At 40.0% G+C, this 21011-nt stretch overlaps 1 protein-coding gene and 1 long non-coding RNA gene across 3 annotated transcripts in view; one reads left to right on the top strand and one right to left on the bottom strand.

Moving 5' to 3' along the window:
* Nucleotides 1–21011, bottom strand: part of LOC110493669 (A disintegrin and metalloproteinase with thrombospondin motifs 20) — a 132553-nt gene that overhangs the window by 24001 nt on the left and 87541 nt on the right. The gene's annotated exons all lie outside the window — the stretch shown is intronic.
* Nucleotides 18–7418, top strand: LOC149985184 (uncharacterized). Of its 2 annotated transcripts, XR_016487698.1 has the most exons (3): nucleotides 50–348; nucleotides 2471–2524; nucleotides 5087–7418. It is a non-coding gene; the product is annotated as an uncharacterized LOC149985184 (long non-coding RNA). The 2 variants fall into 2 exon arrangements; XR_016487697.1 differs by lacking the exon at nucleotides 5087–7418 and having other exon boundaries at nucleotides 18–348; nucleotides 2471–2630.

Here is a 21011-nt window from a genome sequence, read left to right as displayed (position 1 = left end):
AAAAAAAATAGAAAAATGAAAAAAAGCAGGAGGAAGAAAGCAAAGCAGAGCCATAAGGGCCGCACTCCTCCGCTGAACTGTGTCTCCTGCCTGTTTAACTGCGGGGAGAAGACACTATATGGCAGCGTGCTCCTCCCTCTCCCCAGCCAGGCAGCCTCATCTGTCAACCATTAGTTAATCAGGGTGGGTAACGCACAAGGAGCGCAGAAAACTGGCACAGCGCGTGTGACCCAGAGGACAGCTTCACCTCTGAGAGCAGAGCAGGAGGAGGGCAAGGACCCAGGGGACCGACGGTGTCCTCCACTCTGCACTCCACTGCCAGGCTCACTCTACTCAACACTGGCTCAGGTAAGTCGACTCTCCACTCAACTGCTCAAATGGCTTATCTGTGAATAGCTGCTGGTCTGCTAACTAACATACTAAGGTCAAAAGATGTGATTGAAAATGAGTAAATCAAATTAATATGACTGATGAAGGTTTTACAGGCTGGTAATGCATGAATAGTAACTGAGCACGGATGACTAAATGCAATGGTTTGAAATCCATTGTTTTACTAGTGGTGCTACTTCATTATGGCATGTGATTAAAAATGTGTTTTACAGATATCACTGCTGCTTTTATCAACTTTTAACAAAGAGCAATGTTACTACAGTATCGACTACAGTGTGGGAATTTCTAACAAAATAGAGAATTAATGGGGTGGGGGGGGGGGGGGGACTCAAGGTCACATTCACAGAAAATGAATATGGAACACAAACCCTTAGCCACTAAAATGTAAGCATTTACTGTACTGTGAGTCACTTTGGATAAACGTTCCTGCTACAGGTTGTATATATTATCATTATGAAAACGTTCCTGCTACTGGTTGTATATATTACCATTATGAAAACGTTCCTGCTACTGGTTGTATATATTACCATTATGAAAACATTCCTGCTACAGGTTGTATATATTACCATTATGAAAACGTTCCTGCTACAGGTTGTATATATTATCATTATGAAAACGTTCCTGCTACTGGTTGTATATATTATCATTATGAAAACGTTCCTGCTACAGGTTGTATATATTATCATTATGAAAACGTTCCTGCTACAGGTTGTATATATTATCATTATGAAAACGTTCCTGCTACAGGTTGTATATATTATCATTATGAAAACGTTCCTGCTACAGGTTGTATATATTATCATTATGAAAACATTCCTGCTACTGGTTGTATATATTATCATTATGAAAACGTTCCTGCTACAGGTTGTATATATTATCATCATGAAAACGTTCCTGCTACAGGTTGTATATATTATCATTATGAAAACGTTCCTGCTACAGGTTGTATATATTATCATTATGAAAACGTTCCTGCTACAGGTTGTATATATTATCATTATGAAAACATTCCTGCTACTGGTTGTATATATTATCATTATGAAAACGTTCCTGCTACTGGTTGTATATATTATCATCATGAAAACGTTCCTGCTACAGGTTGTATATATTATCATTATGAAAACGTTCCTGCTACTGGTTGTATATATTATCATTATGAAAACGTTCCTGCTACTGGTTGTATATATTATCATCATGAAAACGTTCCTGCTACAGGTTGTATATATTATCATTATGAAAACGTTCCTGCTACAGGTTGTATATATTATCATCATGAAAACGTTCCTGCTACAGGTTGTATATATTATCATTATGAAAACGTTCCTGCTACAGGTTGTATATATTATCATTATGAAAACATTCCTGCTACAGGTTGTATATATTATCATTATGAAAACGTTCCTGCTACAGGTTGTATATATTATCATTATGAAAACTTTCTTGAAGAGAAAAAACAATCCGCATGAAAAAATGACTTTGTCTCAAGACAGATTTGCCCTCCCAAGTTGTAACAGCAATTTGTTTCACATGATTGGGTGGGTTAATTCTAGTATCAGCCAGTGACATTAATCTGGAAATAATATGGATTACTATAGTAGACAGAATGGGATTGTTGCCTGAAAGCGACCACAGTAACATAGCTGTGGTTTTGTTTAACAACGTTTTTCAACCAGAACGGGAGATGTATTAGGCAGAAAGACATAGGCGATGTTTAACCATGTACTGCATTGTGATAACAGCTAACAGCTAAGCTGCTTGTGCTTGTTCTGCTTCTTTCCACTGCTTTCCTGCTTTTCTAGTGTTTAAGGGTTCTGGAACAGTTGACTTAATCGATTGCCAAACCAAACCAAATCCAGCTATTTCATGTTTATTCTGTGTGGCATAAAGAATATACTAGAAAACAGCATGTAGCCCTTGAAGTTAAATAGACAGAGCTGCCATTCTTCAAAAAAACAATTATCGCAAATGTTACTTTAATGGACTATGGTAGACTATATTGAAATGTAACCCGCATCAAATATATGGACAGGTTATCTTTTACATTTTTCTATGGTATTGATAAGAGCATGTCTTTGTCTAGGATTGGCAGGCTGCAGTCGCGGGATGACCCCGCCCATTCCATCCCACAGGACAGGTAAGCCAATGGCATTGAGAGACCACGCTATTGGGTAACCTATCAGACCATTATCTGTTGTTCAGCCTATACCACTATGCCACAGCATATGCAACTTTAACAAAAAGAACAGAGAAATCCCTACAGAACAACTAACTTTAAATTAGTAGTTCACTTCAAAAGCTTGTCAGATGTTTTCAAACATCAAAAGGCTCCGAACAATTTCCCAAATGTTCGTAAGTATCTGTTTTCCATTAATTTGGGGTTGAAAAATACAGCTCGATGTGCAAAATAAATGACTTAGGTTGTGGACTAAGGGTGTGGCATTTAGAAATGGTTTATTTATATTTCATGCTGTCCACTCTGACTTAAAACCAGTGTAGGGATGTACAGTTGAAGTCGGAAGTTTACATACAATTTAGCCAAATACATTTAAACTCAGCTTTTCACAATTCCTGACATTTAATCCTAGTAAACATTCCCTGTCTTAGGTCAGTTAGGATCGCCACTTTATTTTAAGATTGTGAAACTTGTATTTCTTTCATCACATTCCCAGTGGGTCAGATGTTTACATACACTCAATTAGTATTTGGTAGCATTGCCTTTAAATAGTTTAACTTGGGTCAAACGTTTCGGGTAGCCTTCCACAAGCTTCCCACAATAAGTTGGGTGAATTTTGGCCCATTCCTCCTGACAGAGCTGGTGTAGGCCTCCTTGCTCGCACACGCTTTTTCAGTTCTGCCAACAAATATTCTATAGGATTGAAGTCAGGGCTTTGTGATGGCCACTCCAATACCTTGCCTTTGTTGTCCTTAAGCCATTTTGCCACAACTTTGGAAGGATGCTTGGGGTCATTGTCCACTTGGAAGACCCATTTGCGACCAAGCTTTAACTTCCTGACTGATGTCTTGAGATGTTGCTTCAATATATCCACAGACTTTTCCTGCCTCATGCAGCCATCTATTTGTGAAGTGCACCAGTCCCTCCTGCAGCAAGCACCCCCACAACATGATGCTGCCACCCCCGTGCTTCACGGTTGGGATGGTGTTCTTCGGCTTGCAAGCCTCCCCCTTTTCCTCTAAACATAACGAAGATCATTATGGCCAAAGAGTTCTATTTTTGTTTCATCAGACCAGAGGACATTTCTCCAAAAAGTACGATCTTCGTCCCCATGTGCAGTTGCAAACCGTAGTCTGGCTTTTTTATGGCAGTTTTGGAGCAGTGGCTTCTTCGATATAGGGCCCGTTTTACTGTGGATATAGATACTTTTGTACCTGTTTCCTCCAGCATCTTCACAATGTCCTTTCTCCAGGAGACAGAATGCGTCTCCTTCCTGAGCGGTATGACGGCTGCGTGGTCCCATGGTGTTTATACTTGCGTACTATTGTTTGTAAAAATGAACGTGCCACCTTCAGGCATTTGGAAATTGCTCCCAAGGATGAACCAGACTTGTGGAGGTCTACCATTTTTTTTCTGAGGTCTTGGCTGATTTCTTTAGAATTTTCCATGATGTCAAGCATAGAGGCACTGAGTTTGAAGGTAGGCCTTGAAATACAGGTACACCTCCAATTGACTCAAATTATGTCAATTAGCCTATCAGAAGCTTCTAAAGCCATGACATTTTCTGGAATTTTCCAAGCTGTTTAGAAGGCAGAGTCAACTTAGTGTATGTAAACCTCTGACCCACTGGAATTGTGATACAGTGAATTATAAGTGAAATAATCTGTCTGTAAACAATTGTTGGAATAATTAAGTGTGTCATGCACAACGTAGATGTCCTAACCGACTTGCCAAAACTATAGTTTGTTAACAAGAAATGTGTGGTTGAGTGGTTGAAAAACAAGTTTTAATGAATCCAACCAAAGTGCATGTAAACTTCCGATTTCAACTGTACCTATTTAGTGCAATTCAATAAATTGTGTTCAAATTGTGGTACAAAATGTAAAGATTGAAAGAGTACATAGAAAAGGAAATAATGTAATAAAAAAAAATCTGTAATATTGGAACAGACACTGGATCAGATTACTGGTACTGAAGTCTTATGCCTTCAACTTCACAGGTGGATTTTGAAGACCACTAGTGTAATGTTTAGTAGAGGTGGACTTAACGTGGGTTAATAGCACCTGTAGTGTGGGAGCAGACTTTTCCCCCTAGTATTTATCCTATATTCCCGAGTTCTAACAAATACCATCTCTCAGAACATGTGAGTGCCAAGGCTGAATTCCTATCACATTGCGGAGTGCTCGCAGTGCAACTGGACTGGTAATACCAAGCACATGATAACCATAGTGACAGTACACTGTCTCTTCAAAAGGGGATCAGAGCTGACCCGAACGAAGAACAAACTCACAATTGTGTGAAGATTGTCCAGAATATTACAATCTGTTCTGGCAAACAGATACCCAAATACTCTTTATAGTAATTGGCAACAACTTCTTGAAAAAGATGGTCATCTCAGCCTTATTGAAGATAATCAAGGTTTATGATCTTCCTAACAATGCAATATGTACACATTTCCTCAGGGCCAAGAAATATCAGTGAACAAATACACTAAGAGATAGTAATACTATGATCTCATTACAGCTTTGTCAGTGTCACTGTGGGGAAAAGAAGATGTTTGCGGAGCTCAGAGGGTAAGACATATACGCCAGTGAGCTATCGCAGGCTGCTTTTACTGTTCAAGGTCCTGTTTTGCAGGGAAGTTTCAAAGACAGAAGTCAAAACCCCACATGTTGTCGACGTGGGAACAGCTGGTAAGGGCAGAGCGTTGTGGTGCGGAGGAATGTTAGAGTCATAGATCTTTCATCCTCATGGCCAAAATAGCCACACACAGGCCTGATCATCTCCATGCATAGGAAGAAACACTAACCAACACAAATACAGTCCAATCCAACCCTGGTCAATGCGGTCCAAATCTTGCATCCAGAAATCCTTAGATAATTACTACATGAGTAAGTTAGTTATATTTATTCAAATTAACTGGTATAAACTCACAAATAGGATTCCTTCACAAAACAGTTGGTACAAACCAATGACATAAGTACAGTGGGTCAAAAAAGTATTTAGTCAGCCACCAATTGTGCAAGTTCTCCCACTTAAAAAGATGAGAGGCCTGTAATTTTCATCATAGGTACACTTCAACAATGACAGAAAATCACATTGTAGGATTTTTTATGAATTTATTTGCAAATTATGGTGGAAAATAAGTATTTGGTCAATAACAACATTTTCTCAATACTTTGTTATATACCCTTTGTTGGCAATGACAGAGATCAAAAGTTTTCTGTAAGTCTTCACAAGGTTTTCACACACTGTTACTGGTATTTTGGCCCATTCCTCCATGCAGATCTCCTCTAGAGCAGTGACGTTTTGGGGCTGTTGCTGGGCAACATGGACATTCAACTCCCTCCAAAGATTTTCTATGGGGTTGAGATCTGGAGACTGGCTAGGCCACTCCAAGACCTTGAAATGCTTCTTACGAAGCCACTCCTTCGTTGCCCGGGCGGTGTGTTTGGGATCATTGTCATGCTGAAAGACCCAGCCACGTTTCATCTTCAATGCCCTTGCTGATGGAAGGAGGTTTTCACTTAAAATCTCACGATACATGGCCCCTCATTCTTTCCTTTACACGGATCAGTCGTCCTGGTCCCTTTGCAGAAAAACAGCCCCAAAGCATGATGTTTCCACCCCCATGCTTCACAGTAGGTATGGTGTTCTTTGGATGCAACTCAGCATTCTTTTGTCCTCCAAACACGACGAGTTGGTTTCATCTGGTTTCATCTGACCATATGACATTCTCCCAATCTTCTTCTGGATCATCCAAATGCTCTCTAGCAAACTTCAGACGGGCCTGGACATGTACTGGCTTAAGCAGGGGGACACGTCTGGCACTGCAGGATTTGAGTCCCTGGCGGCGTAGTGTGTTACTGATGGTAGGCTTTGTTACTTTGGTCCCAGCTCTCTGCAGGTCATTCACTAGGTCCCCCCGTGTGGTTCTGGGATTTTTGCTCACCGTTCTTGTGATCATTTTGACCCCACGGGGTGAGATCTTGCGTGGAGCCCCAGATCGAGGAAGATTATCAGTGGTCTTGTATGTCTTCCATTTCCTAATAATTGCTCCCACAGTTGATTTCTTCAAACCAAGCTGTTTACATATTGCAGATTCAGTCTTCCCAGTCTGGTGCAGGTCTACAATTTTGTTTCTGGTGTCCTTTGACAGCTCTTTGGTCTTGGCCATAGTGGAGTTTGGAGTGTGACTGTTTGAGGTTGTGGACAGGTGTCTTTTATACTGATAACAAGTTCAAACAGGTGCCATTAATACAGGTAACGAGTGGAGGACAGAGGAGTCTCTTAAAGAGTATTTGGTCTATGAGAGCCAGAAATCTTGCGTGTTTGTTATTGACCAAATACTTATTTTCCACCAAAATTTGCAAATAAATTCATTAAAAATCCTACAAGTGGGAGAACTTGCACAATTGGTGGCTGACTAAATACTTTTTTCCCCCACTGTATATTTAGGTACCAAAAAAGTCAAAATAGGGACTTTTCTATTAGGGTCCTTCTACGAAAAAAAATCCCTTTTGCTTTCCTTCGATATTATTAGTAGGAATTGTACACCAATATTGAATTTTAAAAGCATGGTATATTAAATTAAGTACCCTTCAATATAGACCACATGGAGAATTCAATAAATATTATTTTGTATATGAACAAAGACTTGCTGTCCCTCGGTGCACCCTGTGACCTTTATGCAGATTTGAACCCTCTTAATAAATCATTGTAAAGCCCTAGTTAATTTGTTGCTTTGACAATGCCATTTCTGAACATTATAATTGATTTAATGTCATTAATGATTAATTGTAAGGGGGGAAAAACCTGTCCCTCATTTTAAGGTCAACCCTGTTACGTGAACTGAACTCTCGTTTTAATATGGTAAAACTATTCCTTTTTTTTCTCCAAAGTTAATTTGTGGAATTTCTTTCCTTCTTAATGTATTTGAGCCAATCAGTTGTGTTGTGACAACGTAGGGGTGTTATACAGAAGATAGCCCTATTTGATAAAAGACCAAGTCCATATTATGGTAAGAACAGCTCAAATAAGAGAAATGACAGTCCATCATTACTTTAAGACATGAAGGACAGTCAATCCTGAAAATTGTAAGAACTTTGAAAGTTTCTTCAAATGCAGTCGCCATCAAGTGCTAAGATGAAACTGGCTCTCGTGAGGACCGACACAGGAAAGGAAGACCCAGAGTTACCTCTGCTACAGAGGATAAGTTCATTAGAGTTACCAAGCCTCAGATTGCAACCCAAATAAATGCTTCAGAGTTCAAGTAACAGACACATCTCAACATCAACTGTTCAGAGGAGACTGTGAATCAGGCCTTCATGGTAGAATTACTGCAAAGAAACCACTACTAAAGGACACCAATAAGAAAAAGAGACTTGTTTGGGCCAAGAAACACAAGCAATGGACATTAGACTGGTGGAAATCTGTCCTTTGGTCTGATGAGTCCAAATTTGAGATTTTTGGTTCCAACAGCCATGTCTTTGTGAGACGCGGAGATCATCCGTCACCTATCTGCATGTGTGGTTCCCACTGTGAAGCATAGAGGTGTGGGTTGCTTTGCTGGTGACACTGTCTGATTAGAATTCAAGGCACACTTAACCACCATGGCTACCACAGCATTCTGCAGCGATACACCATCCCATCTGGTTTGCGCTTAGTGGGAATATCACATGTTTTTCAACAGGACAATGACCCAACACACCTCCAGGCTGTGTAAGGACTATTTTACCAAGAAGGAGAGTGATGGAGTGCTGTATCAGATGACCTGGCCTCCACAATCACCCAAACTCAACCCAATTGAGATGGTTTGGGATGAGTTGAACCGCAGAGTGAAGGAAAAACAGCTAACAAGTGCTCAGTATATGTGGGAACTCCTTCAAAATGGTTTGGAAAAGCATTCAAGCTGAAGCTGGTTGAGAGAATGCCAAGAGTGTGCAAATCTGTCATCAAGGAAAAATGTGGCTACTTTGAAGAATCTAACATCTAAAATATATTTTGATTTGTTTAATGCTTTTTGGGTTACTACATGATTCCATATGTGTTATTTTATAGTGTTGATTTCTTCAGTATTATTCTACAGACAATTTTGTAGAAAATAATAAAAAAGTAAAGAAAAACCCTTGAATGAGTAGGTGTGTACAAACTTTTGACTGTTACGGTTAACCCTTGTACTTTATTTTGCACTTAATAGGCACTATTGTTGGGCGATATGGCCAAAATATCATATCACAATATTTTCTTATTTTTGACGGTATGACAGTATTTTATGTTTTTGAATGCTTCATGGGTAGCGCATGACCCTAGGTTGCTAACAATTACCTTCTAAGTGGTTTTAATGGGTCTTTCTCTCTTATGATTGTTTTATCAATCAAACTTCAAGCAAAGATTATTTAAAGCATTTGCATACATTTCTGCATTTTCTATTTTCTTTTGCTATAATTTCAAAACGCCCTATTTTGTGAAAAGGTACCTTTTCCTTTATCAGAACAATTATTATCCTTTATGATCATGTATTTTGAATGGATTCAATGGCAGTTCTTACTTTTGCCACAAGGGGCGGTGTGTCGACTAAGGCGCTTTTGGCACCTGCACTGCCTACGCTGCCTCACAGGCACTACCTGACGTACACAAGTACATGCGCATCCGAATCTGTTGCTAGAAATGAGCAGTTCTTACCTGTTAGCAGTCTCTTACTGGCGGTAAGAACGGAGGATTGCCATAATTTTTCATCACTACATTTAACAAACCAAACATTATCTTTTTAAAATTGTATTTTTAATTTTTTTACCCCTTTGGTAGTTATAGTCTTGTTCCATCGCTGCAACTCCCGTACGGACTCGGGAGAGGCGAAGGTCGAGAGCCATGCGTCTTCCGAGACATGACCTTGCCAAGTCGCACTGTTTCTTGGCACACTGGTCGCCAGCCGCACCAATGTGTCGGAGGAAACACCGTACAACTACCGACCCGAAGTTAGCGTGCATGTGCCCGGCCCTCCACAAGGGATCGCTAGAGTGCTATGGGACAAGGACATCCCAGCCAGGCAAACCCTCCCCTAACTTGGACGACGGTGGGCCAATTGTGGGCCGCCGCATGGGTCTCCTAGCAGCGGCCAGCTGCAAGACAGCCTGGGATCGAACCCGGGTCTGTAGTGACGCCTCAAGCACGGCAGTGCCTTAGAATGCTGCGCCACTCGGGAGGCCAACAAACCAAACATTGAAAAAAACGTTATGTAAGGAAAAGTAAAAATTCAATCCGGTATATAGTAAAATGCGATTTACTGCAGAGACCTAATAGTCAGTTTTCTTATTTAAGTTCTTGGGATAGGAAAACATGTTTCTATTAAGTTGACCATGTGCTCTTCAGAATGTTAAAATGAGGTGAAATACAACTTTTTTTTCACCATGATACCAAGTTAATTGTGTGGTATGACCCACCTACAGTCATGTTGGGATCACCATGGAGTTCACTGTCAGGGTAATGATGATTGAAAAGAATATTGCAATGTCTAAACAAGTCTAGCTCTGTGTTAACAAAGTTAACAAAATGTCCACTACAGGAGCTTCAGGCTGCTTGTGATGGAAAATTAAAATAGTCAACTAAAATCAAATGTGTAATGTTCCGATGTTGCCAAACTGCCTCTGCCATGGTCAGAAACTCAAATAAACAACCCAAAGAGAGGGCATATTTAGTTTTCCCAACACAATTCCCTTTTTAAGTCAACACCACTCGGGACAGAAACTGAGGAACCATAAGTCAACTTTTGGAATGACAAAAAACAACCAGTTTTTCAGCCTGTCCAAACATTCACCTGGAACCAATTTCCATTTCCATGTTCCATTCCAGAAAAAAATCCATTGGTGCTCAATTGAGCAAACCACTGCTGTCTCGTAAAGTTATGCCAGGCTATGGGAGTGAACCTGATTTCTGACAGCCACACTAAAAAGACGGAACAGGCGTGAGGTTCTAAATTGACATTTTAGCGCAGGATCTCCAAGGGTCCCTATTTCTGGCTAATTCTATCCTTCCAAATTCCATCCAGCCAATTATTCTTACTCAACGCTGGTTTACTTTGGGTCTGTCAAAACCCCAAACTCTAGCCTAATTTATTGTAGAGACGAGCTCGCAAGCCAAAGAGAAGGAGCGCTTTCACAGCCAAGCTCGCATTCTTTTTTGGCCTGGTTCGTCCTGGTCCTGATAATGGAATTAAACCGCAAAAAAACAACGACGTTTACCTTGCGTTTCAACCAAAAAGCTACAGTCCAGTTTTCAGTCAAAGGGTGACATTTCCCTCTCTCAAATAGACAAGAAAAATGTGAAAGTGTTGCATGTTCATCGTGGGACGATCCCATTGTTGTTAGAGGTCTTTGTACTTTAGAGGTGGTTGAACGTCAACACCTGGTCTTTGTGTGTCTCATTAACACATTCCTCTAAGATGAACACTCTGTTTACACCGCTAGCTTTTATGGGGGCGTTATGGGAGTGATGTTGTTGTGTGTCGCTGGTGTGTTTACCAAGCCTGCTATGCTATCTCCCTTTGATTCCATCTACCCCCACTACAGCAGTCTTTGAAGATGTGCAACAAAGTTCAGTCTGCAGCTGGGCTCAGCGGACTCAAAAAGTGTTTTTTAACCTGAAGAATGACTATGTGTCCTCAACAGTAAAATGTATGTTTTTTTCATAATAGCAGTGACTACAAAGTCAAAAGAAAACTATTAATCCTGTGTTTGGAACACATCAGATATAATATTTGCCCACCAATGGCTGCCTCACAGACTTCAGCACTGTATATTTTTAAGAACCTAGAGCCTTTGAAATGGGCTTGCAATTTACTCGGGCGAATACAACGCTGTAGGACGATATGGGAGGAGAACTGAACGTTGCGCAATGTAAACTTCATATAAAGGGTAATACACTGACGTCTATTGTATAAAGGGTAATACACTGACGTCTATTGTATAAAGGGTAATACACTGACGTCTATTGTATAAAGGGTAATACACTGACGTCTATTGTATAAAGGGTAATACACTGACGTCTATTGTATAAAGGGTAATACACTGACGTCTATTGTATAAAGGGTAATACACTGACGTCTATTGTATAAAGGGTAATACACTGACGTCTATTGTATAAAGGGTAATACACTGACGTCTATTGTATAAAGGGTAATACACTGACGTCTATTGTATAAAGGGTAATACACTGACGTCTATTGTATAAAGGGTAATACACTGACGTCTATTGTATAAAGGGTAATACACTGACGTCTATTGTATAAAGGGTAATACACTGACGTCTATTGTATAAAGGGTAATACACTGAGTCCACATCAGAAAGCAGAGGTGTCGAGTGCCTATGGTAAGATGTGAGGTGAAACGTGATAAGCCCTACTTTCAAGGGAGATCTGTTACTTTGAGTAGGTTACCATGCTCTTCTAGGACACTTCATCCATCAAACTCTTTCCCACTAAACCAAGTTTGAAAAAAAAAAAAAAAAAAAAAGAGTGAGTTTAATACAGTCCAACTCCCAAGGTACAGTACATCAACCTGATAGCCACCAACAGACCCCAACTTGAATCATCCCATCACGTCTCCGGGAAAGACGAGGTGAGAGGAACATGCATTTAAGTCCAATTTCAGAGAGGATTCACCACCCCATAAGCTTTTAGCGACCTTCTCTCAGATGTGTTGCAATGCCAGTTGAGAAAAAGCAGGCGCTCTTCAGAGGGGACCTGTTACCGATCATTAGAAGAGCCAGGGAAAGCCTGGGTTAAACGCTTCCAGATCTTTACCCTACATCTCTCATTTTATCCCCCTGATTTCATCCTCAGCTGAAACACCAGCGAAACAAATATCTGCCTAATCTAGTCACTTCCGCTCTCTTGCTCTTTCTCCCCTTTCTCTGCTCTGTATCCAAAGATTCTTTGTGGTTGCGAGGAAACGCCTGCTCTCAAAGATTTGGGCCATTTTATGTCATCACCCTCCCTCACTGAGACTGCATTAGCGGTTATGTCTATATGAGTGAATTCAGAGGACTAGGCCACATACAGTAGAGCCGACTATATATCACGACTATATGACGTCGACCGTGCTCAATGGCAGATGTCCATAAAGAAAGTAGGGTCACTGGTTTACATAAAATACTTTCTTCACCACTGATGTTTAATATTTACTCTCCAAATGTAACATATAAATATCGTGTCTATTTCTCTTTCAGTCAAACATGTCAAGATATGCTTGTTTTGCTAGTCAGTCTGGGATAAAAACAAATCAATCTTTGTATGCAAGACATGTCTTTTGTTGGTCATTTGTTTCTATTGAGGCCTGGCAGCATAATTTAATTGCTCTCTAAATTGCAATAAATTGGAAGAAAGAAAAGCTTGGACACATCAATGTTGGCGAAGAGCATCATGCTATTATTACAGTTGTTTTGGAATGAAATCCCACGCCAAAATCACATGACTTTGATTTGAAGCAGACAGGAAATTGAATAATGGAGAAACTTAAAAAATAAAAAAAACGTTTCTCTATTTCTCTTCTTCCAATATATATGTTATTCTCCATGTTTTCCCAACTCTTTGGCCTTCTGATACAGACTTTACTGCTGCTGTCAAAGCTCTACTCATGTCCAAAGATGTTGCCTCAGAAAACATCTGAAAGCAGCATCTGGTTTGGTGTCTCCAAAGGCTTCAGCCTCCTGGCGAGCCAAAATCTACAAGACACAGCAATCAACTATTGACCAATACAACTAATGAATTGCATCATTTGGTTTGATTTAACATCAAATAAACAATCCCCAAAGGGCCCAAATGTAACATTAGCCGCCTGCTCTGGTTTCAAACCTAAGCTATGACAAGAACCATGCTTGAAGAACTGGGGCCGAGGGAACCTCGGAGTCTCCAGGTCCTAGCTAGCTCCAGTTGCTAGACTGGCATATGGGCTGGATCAGGAAACACAAGCTCAATGATGTCATGACCATCTGACCCCAGGGTGACAGGTTTGGGGAATTTGTCTGCAAGTGGCCTCAGGCCAAAGTCAAGTATGTCTATGTTGTGCATGTGGATTTCATTTGAACCAATGCGATCTCTCCAACCTAGATTGCTCTCCTTGGGAACCTTCACTCACAGCAGGAAATGGTTTTCATTAGCAACAAAATAGGCATAAATTACTCAAATGTTTGCCAATTCATCACACACTGCATTATTGTTGGTTAATGTTGCTTCACACACATTTTTTTGCAAACGTTTTTTAAAACAATCATCATTACTTAAAATGTTTACATTGTTGCTAATCTGTTTTGTGTGGAACTTTACTGTTCATAAACTGTTTGACCACCAAAATCTGTGCAATAAATGTCTATGATTTTCAGTCTTTGGTGAGTCATTCTCTTCGGTATCAGTTAATGCTTACATGACTTGATTGTTAAATTGGATAAACCCTGACTGCCACGACTGCCACGAACCACTGAATGCCACGAGACACCCTAATTATCTCGCCAGGTAAGTCCATGACGAAGTTTAACCCATACAACTGCCACTTGAGAAAACAAACCCCTTTGTGAAGCATGGCAACATACTGTATATACATAGCCACAAAGGCTACAGGAATTCCATATGGAGCCATCTGTAGTCCAGCATCTAACTCATTCATGACTGTTTGTTACCGAATACTGTCTCAATGATTGAAAACGCTAATCACTGCAAAAACACAATTTGTTACCATAGCTTAATAAAGTACAACATTATTTGAGATCACTGACCAGGTCTCTCTTGAAAAATAGATGTTTTATCTCAATGAGAAAAACCTGTATAAACAAAGGATAAATACAAATAAATGTGAAAAATAAAATAAAAAAAGTGAAGGGCCACCCCTGAAAGTAAGGTAAGGTTCAATTATGCCAACCACAAGAAGTATTTCAGGAAATCCGAAAGCTCCAACGCCATGCTATTTCCTCTCGCTCACCAGACAGACCATAAGGCTCTAATAAACGTGGCGTCTCAACAGGACACCACTTGATACAGGACTTTCTTTCAACACGACATTTCACAGAAAAGGAATCTAAACTTTCATCTTGTTTAAATTCATCTTATGTAAATGTTATGCGTGATTCACTCTGTCACTGAACCGTTTAGTCAAATAATTACCTCAGGGTTTCAGATTTATGTTTACGCTCATACACTGACTTCCCTGTCGCTGTATGGGTTATTTTGTATGAAAAATGGTCTAAGTTACTATTGCATAGCTTAGCATACTGCTTACAAGTTGGGATGGGGGATAGCATTTGTACACCCTAAAAAATGTCATTTGTATAAGCTAAAAATTGATTATAGATACATGGCTATTAGAGGCCAGTATAAAAAGGTAAAAACATCATGGCATTAGCTGAGGTATTGGCTCTGCTTCTTTTATTTGTCCTGTTAAAATACCCTCCTCTATATGTGGAAGCATGCTAAAATACAACAGAAGAAAAGGCACACATTAATTAATCCATCAACAATATTCTATAAACACTTTTTTCAGGTTTCAATTTGGGACCTCTTCAAATATAACAAGCTTGCCAACATCGATTTATACCAATTATTGTTGTAGTAAAACTGAATACTCGGTTGGTCTCCAGCCAAAGGCATTACGGAGAGAGCCCTATTATTACAATTGTAAACAGATGTGCCAGCCTGTGCCAAAGTTTGATTTGGAGTCAGGATGTCTTCTCTTGAGTGTTTTCTAAATACAATTATGTACAAAAATATATAATAACGATATGAATAAAGGCTGCAGTCCGTTTTACACTATGTGACAGGGGTGGAAATAACCAAAAGAAATTACAGGTAGAAATTGTACAGACCATATTTATAACAAGCATGTCCCAAAAAGATGGCTAGCGTTTCTGATCATTAGATAAGACTGCCCAAGGGGAGTGAGGTCAATGGTTGGTCAAATACCAAGGACCACAAACTGAACTACTATCAACCGAGCCATCACTATAGGCTTACGGTGAACAGTACAGTTCTATAACCTCAAGGAGGCATACAAACAGACAGGAATACTGTACAGTATGTATTCACGAGCAGTTAGGCTAAGCAGTATAGTTTATGACCGGCTAGATGATATTGATCCCAATGATACCACAATATACTTCTAAGCAGACAGTGACCATTGCTATGAATATGGAACAACAATTTTTGAGGACTGAATCTATGTAAGTGTTTGAAGTGTTTATGGTAATATGTTTATGTAAAGAGATTGAATAGGCTTGGTTCCAATCAGATATAGACATTTGGGTAGTTGTCTGCAGCGCGTCAGTCATATGCATGTAAGGATTACCACACATGCAACTAATGGACCAATATTATTTAGTTTGGGTTTTAATATATGCTGTTTATGCTACGTTAGAAAGCACACTTTTATGCTATTCAGAAAAGCTCAGATTGTTGGATCTTGAGGTGTACAGAGACATCAGGAGGTCAGGCAATGGATTTTATATATTTTTTTAAAAGGACATGATTGACATTGATTAATTCCTTTCTATCAACAAATATTGCATTATATATTGTGTATGAATTGCCATAGGGATATAATTCAACCGAAACAGTTATCTTTAAGTTTGTGTCTGAAGTTAGCCTGTGTACAACTTTTGGGCTTCAGCTTGCTTCACATGTAGGCCTTTAGGTCTCAGTACTTTTTGCTGAGTGTAGTACATCTTTTAGAACGTATTTGGTAAAAACTCAAATCAGATAAGCACACAGAGCACCTATGATGCTATTTTCTATACTACGATGAGCATAGAAAGTACATGCTCAACAATATGACTTTGAAGTTATGGAGCAACTATTATTGCCAAAGAATGCAACACTTGCCAAGTATCACAGCATGATACTACATGGAAAAACAACACAAATGTCACAACCGTTATGTTTCTTTAATATTCTTTACAGTTGGAAAAGCTAGTTCAACATGTTTATGTATTTTCGCATGTGAATGAAATAAATAGAAAAAGCTGAATAACATTTGAACACACACACAAAAAAAAAGCAAAGCACTGTTGCCCCACTAAGCACCTTGGGTAAAAAAGTTGGGAGCCGCGAGGTGGCGACTGGGCTGGCGAGGCGGAGTAGGAGTCTTGGATGGAGCGAATGTCTTGGGACGGAAGGAGGAAGAGGACAAGAGAGCCCAGAGTGGACCTCACAGGAGAGCTTACAGTCAACACAAACACAGAGCCATTTTGGTAACACTTCAAATGAACTATGTGTCAGAAAGACTTCACCTTGCTATCACACATGACACCTTGTGAAATCATGTTTCACTTAGTATTTTTTTATACTGTCGTAGGCACAGGAGGTTGGCGGCACCTAAGTTAGGGAGGACGGGCTCATTGTAATGACTGGAGCAGAATCAGTGGAATGGTATCAAATACATCAAACACGTGGTTTTACAGGTGTTCGATGCCACTCCATTTGCTCCGTTCTGGCCATTATTATGAGCCGTCCTCCCCTCAGCAGCCTCCTGTGGTCGTAGGACATCAAATATAATATATGACGACTGGCTGGCTAGCCATCAAGAAAGATGTAGTAGTTGGCCATGAATTGTTTTGAAATGTATGGAGCAGTTATCGGATGCCAGGCCAGGTTCACAACAGCACTACGAAGGTTATGACAGATAGTTCAACCCAAGTGTTACATACATCTAAACTGAAACAAATAAAACATTAAAAGCTGCAACAATAAATAAACTATTGTAAACAAATAAATACGTTTCATTTGAAAGATCCTTCAGACATATAAAAACTGGCCCCAGAAAAAGTGAAACAGCAACAAATGACTACAATATCATGAGAGAGGTATTTGTGTGCTTCAGTTGGTTTGAGATTTGCAGATGCCAATTCAGTTAGTTGTATCTTTTGAGCTATCAGACTTGAATTAAGATGAAAGCCACATCTACAGGAAGTTAATCTACAATGAAATTGTAGAGCTTTAAAAACTGGATTGCATAGTTTGATGTTTGTGCACCATAATAGACTGCATTCATCTTGCTACTGCATTAACATACAGGGCCTTTGGGAAGTATTCACACCCTTCCCTCTTTCCACATTTTGTTACGTTACATCCTTACTCTAAAATGTATGAAATTATATATTTTCTTTTAGCAATCTACACACAATACCCCATAATGACAAAGCGAAAACAGGTTAAGCATTTTTTGCTAATTTATTACCACTAAAAAAACTGAAATACCTAATTCATAAGTATTCAGACACTTTGCTATGATACTCAAAATTGAGCTCAGGTGCATCCCATTTCCATTGACCATCCTTGAGATGTTTCTACAACTTGATTGGAGTCCACCTGTTGAAAATTCAATTGATTTGGAAAGGCACACCTGTCTATATAAGGTCCCACATTTGACAGTGAATGTCAGAGCAAGAATCAAGCCATGAGGTTGAAGGAATTGTCCTTAGAGCTCCGAGACAGGATTGTGTCGAGGCACAGATCTGGGGAAGGGTACCAAAAAATGTCTGCAGCATTGAATGTCCTCAAGAACACAGTGGCCTCCATCATTCTTAAATGGAAGAAATTTGGAAACACCAAGACTCTTCCAAGAGGTGGCCGCCCAGCCAAACTGAGCAATCTGTCAGAAGAACCCGATGGTCACTCGGACAGAGCTCCAGAGTTCCTCTGTGGAGATAGGTGAACCTTCCAGAAGGTCAACCATCTCTGCAGCACTCCAACAATCAGGTCTTTATGGTAAAAGTGGCCAGACGTAACTACTCCTCAGTAAAAGGCACATGATAACCCGCTTGGAGTTTGCCAGAAGGCACCTAAAAGACTCTCAGACCATGAGAAACAAGATTCTTTGGTCTGATGATGCTAAAATTGAACGCTTTCGCCTGAATGCCAAGCGTTACGTCTGGAAGAAACCTGGCACAATCCCTACGGTGAAGCATGGTGGTGGTAGCATCATGCTGTGGGGATGTTTCTCAGCGGCTGGAACTGGGAGACTAGTCAGGATCGAGTGAAAGAAGAACAGAGCAAAGTACAGAGAGATCCTTGATGAAAACCTGCTCCAGAGGACCTTCCAAAAGGACAACGACCCTAAGCACACAGCCAAGACAATGCAGGAGTGGCTTCGGGACTAGTCTTTGAAGGTCCTTGAGAGCCCGGACTTGAACCCAATTGAACATCTCTGGAGATACCTGAAAATAGCTGTGAATCGATGCTCCCCATCCAACCTGACAGAGTTTGAGAGGATCTGCAGAGAAGAATGGGAGAAACTCCCAAAATACAGGTGTGCAAAGCTTGTAGCGTCATACCCAAGAGGCTGTAATCGCTTCCAAAGGTGCTTCAACAAAAAACTGAGTAAAGGGTCTCAATACTTATGTAAATATGATTTCATTTCATTAATATACATTTGCAAAAATGTCTAAAAAACATGATGGGATTGCTCTGTCATGATGGGATATTGTGTGTAGATTGCTGAGTAAAAAAATACATTTAATCCATTTAAGAATAAGGCTGTAACGTAACAAAATGTAGAAAAAATAAAAGGGGGCAGAATACTTTCCAAATGCACTGTAAACTAGATAAATATATCAGCAATATGACCTATGAATAAGTTCTACAATAAAACCATTTTTAAAGTGACTCGTTCTGAACATATTGGCCAACCTACTGTTCTGTCCGTCTGTTAAGAGCCCTTACAGTCAACTAATCACAGGTAAAGAAAAAATGACAAATTCTCTGACATCAAAATGGCCGACTGGTGTTTCTATAGAAACCCAACTGTAAACAGCATTTTGATGTAAAATTCTCCTTTACTTTAGTGTAGTTTTACAGTAGAGACAAAGTGCTCACCATACAAGGCAAACGTTCAAATCGTTTGTGCCACTATGACCAATTAACACACTTACGAGAAGACAGGAAATGTACAACACGTGTACTGGTGAGGGTGAGAGTATATTCTGAGGTGATGTTGAGGGTTTTGCCGAACCAGTGATCCCTGTACGATGTTCAGTTTTGCGTTCCCTGAAGTGGAGAAGGTGAGCGCCTAGCCGTTGTAGCTACAGTACTAGTTAACATGACTTAACACACCTGATATTTGCCTGGCACGGGCATTATAGCTTTCTTCCTATTTCAGTAACAGTATTTCTCTAAGCATTTCAAACATCTGCCAATTCAAATGTAATCCTAAAATAAATGGTTATATCTCGATCTATAGTGTCCTATAGTTACTGTTTTTACATTTTGTGATTTACAGTGCCTTGCGAAAGTATTCGGCCCCCTTGAACTTTGCGACCTTTTGCCACATTTCAGGCTTCAAACATAAAGATATAAAACTGTATTTTTTTGTGAAGAATCAACAACAAGTGGGACACAATCATGAAGTGGAACGACATTTATTGGATATTTCAAACTTTCTTAACAAATCAAAAACTGAAAAATTGGGCGTGCAAAATTATTCAGCCCCTTTACTTTCAGTGCAGCAAACTCTCTCCAGAAGTTCAGTGAGGATCTCTGAATGATCCAATGTTGACCTAAATGACTAATGATGATAAATACAATCCACCTGTGTGTAATCAAGTCTCCGTATAAATGCACCTGAACTGTGATAGTCTCAGAGGTCCGTTAAAAGCGCAGAGAGCATCATGAAGAACAAGGAACACACCAGGCAGGTCCGAGATACTGTTGTGAAGCCGGATTTGGATACAAAAAGATTTCCCAAGCTTTAAACATCCCAAGGAGCACTGTGCAAGCGATAATATTGAAATGGAAGGAGTATCAGACCACTGCAAATCTACCAAGACCTGGCCGTCCCTCTAAACTTTCAGCTCATACAAGGAGAAGACTGATCAGAGATGCAGCCAAGAGGCCCATGATCACTCTGGATGAACTGCAGAGATCTACAGCTGAGGTGGGAGACTCTGTCCATAGGATAACAACCAATCGTATATTGCACAAATCTGGCCTTTATGGAAGAGTGGCAAGAAGAAAGCCATTTCTTAAAGATATCCATAAAAAGTGTCATTTAAAGTTTGCCACAAGCCACCTGGGAGACACACCAAACATGTGGAAGAAGGTGCTCTGGTCAGATGAAACCAAAATTGAACTTTTTGGCAACATTGCAAAACGTTATGTTTGGCGTAAAAGCAACACAGCTCATCACCCTGAACACACCATCCACCCTGTCAAACATGGTGGTGGCAGCATCATGGTTTGGGCCTGCTTTTCTTCAGCAGGGACAGGGAAGATGGTTAAAATTGATGGGAAGATGGATGGAGCCAAATACAGGACCATTCTGGAAGAAAACCTAATGGAGTCTGCAAAAGACCTGAGACTGGGACGGAGATTTGTCTTCCAACAAGACAATGATCCAAAACATAAAGCAAAATCTACAATGGAATGGTTCAAAAATAAACATATCCAGGTGTTAGAATGGCCAAGTCAAAGTCC

This window comes from Oncorhynchus mykiss, chromosome 2, assembly GCF_057628025.1.
Source record: "Oncorhynchus mykiss isolate SJ-2025 chromosome 2, ASM5762802v1, whole genome shotgun sequence".
NCBI classification, from domain to species: domain Eukaryota; kingdom Metazoa; phylum Chordata; class Actinopteri; order Salmoniformes; family Salmonidae; genus Oncorhynchus; species Oncorhynchus mykiss.
Note: the sequence above shows the minus strand (reverse complement) of the source record. Positions and strands in the feature narration are given on the sequence as shown.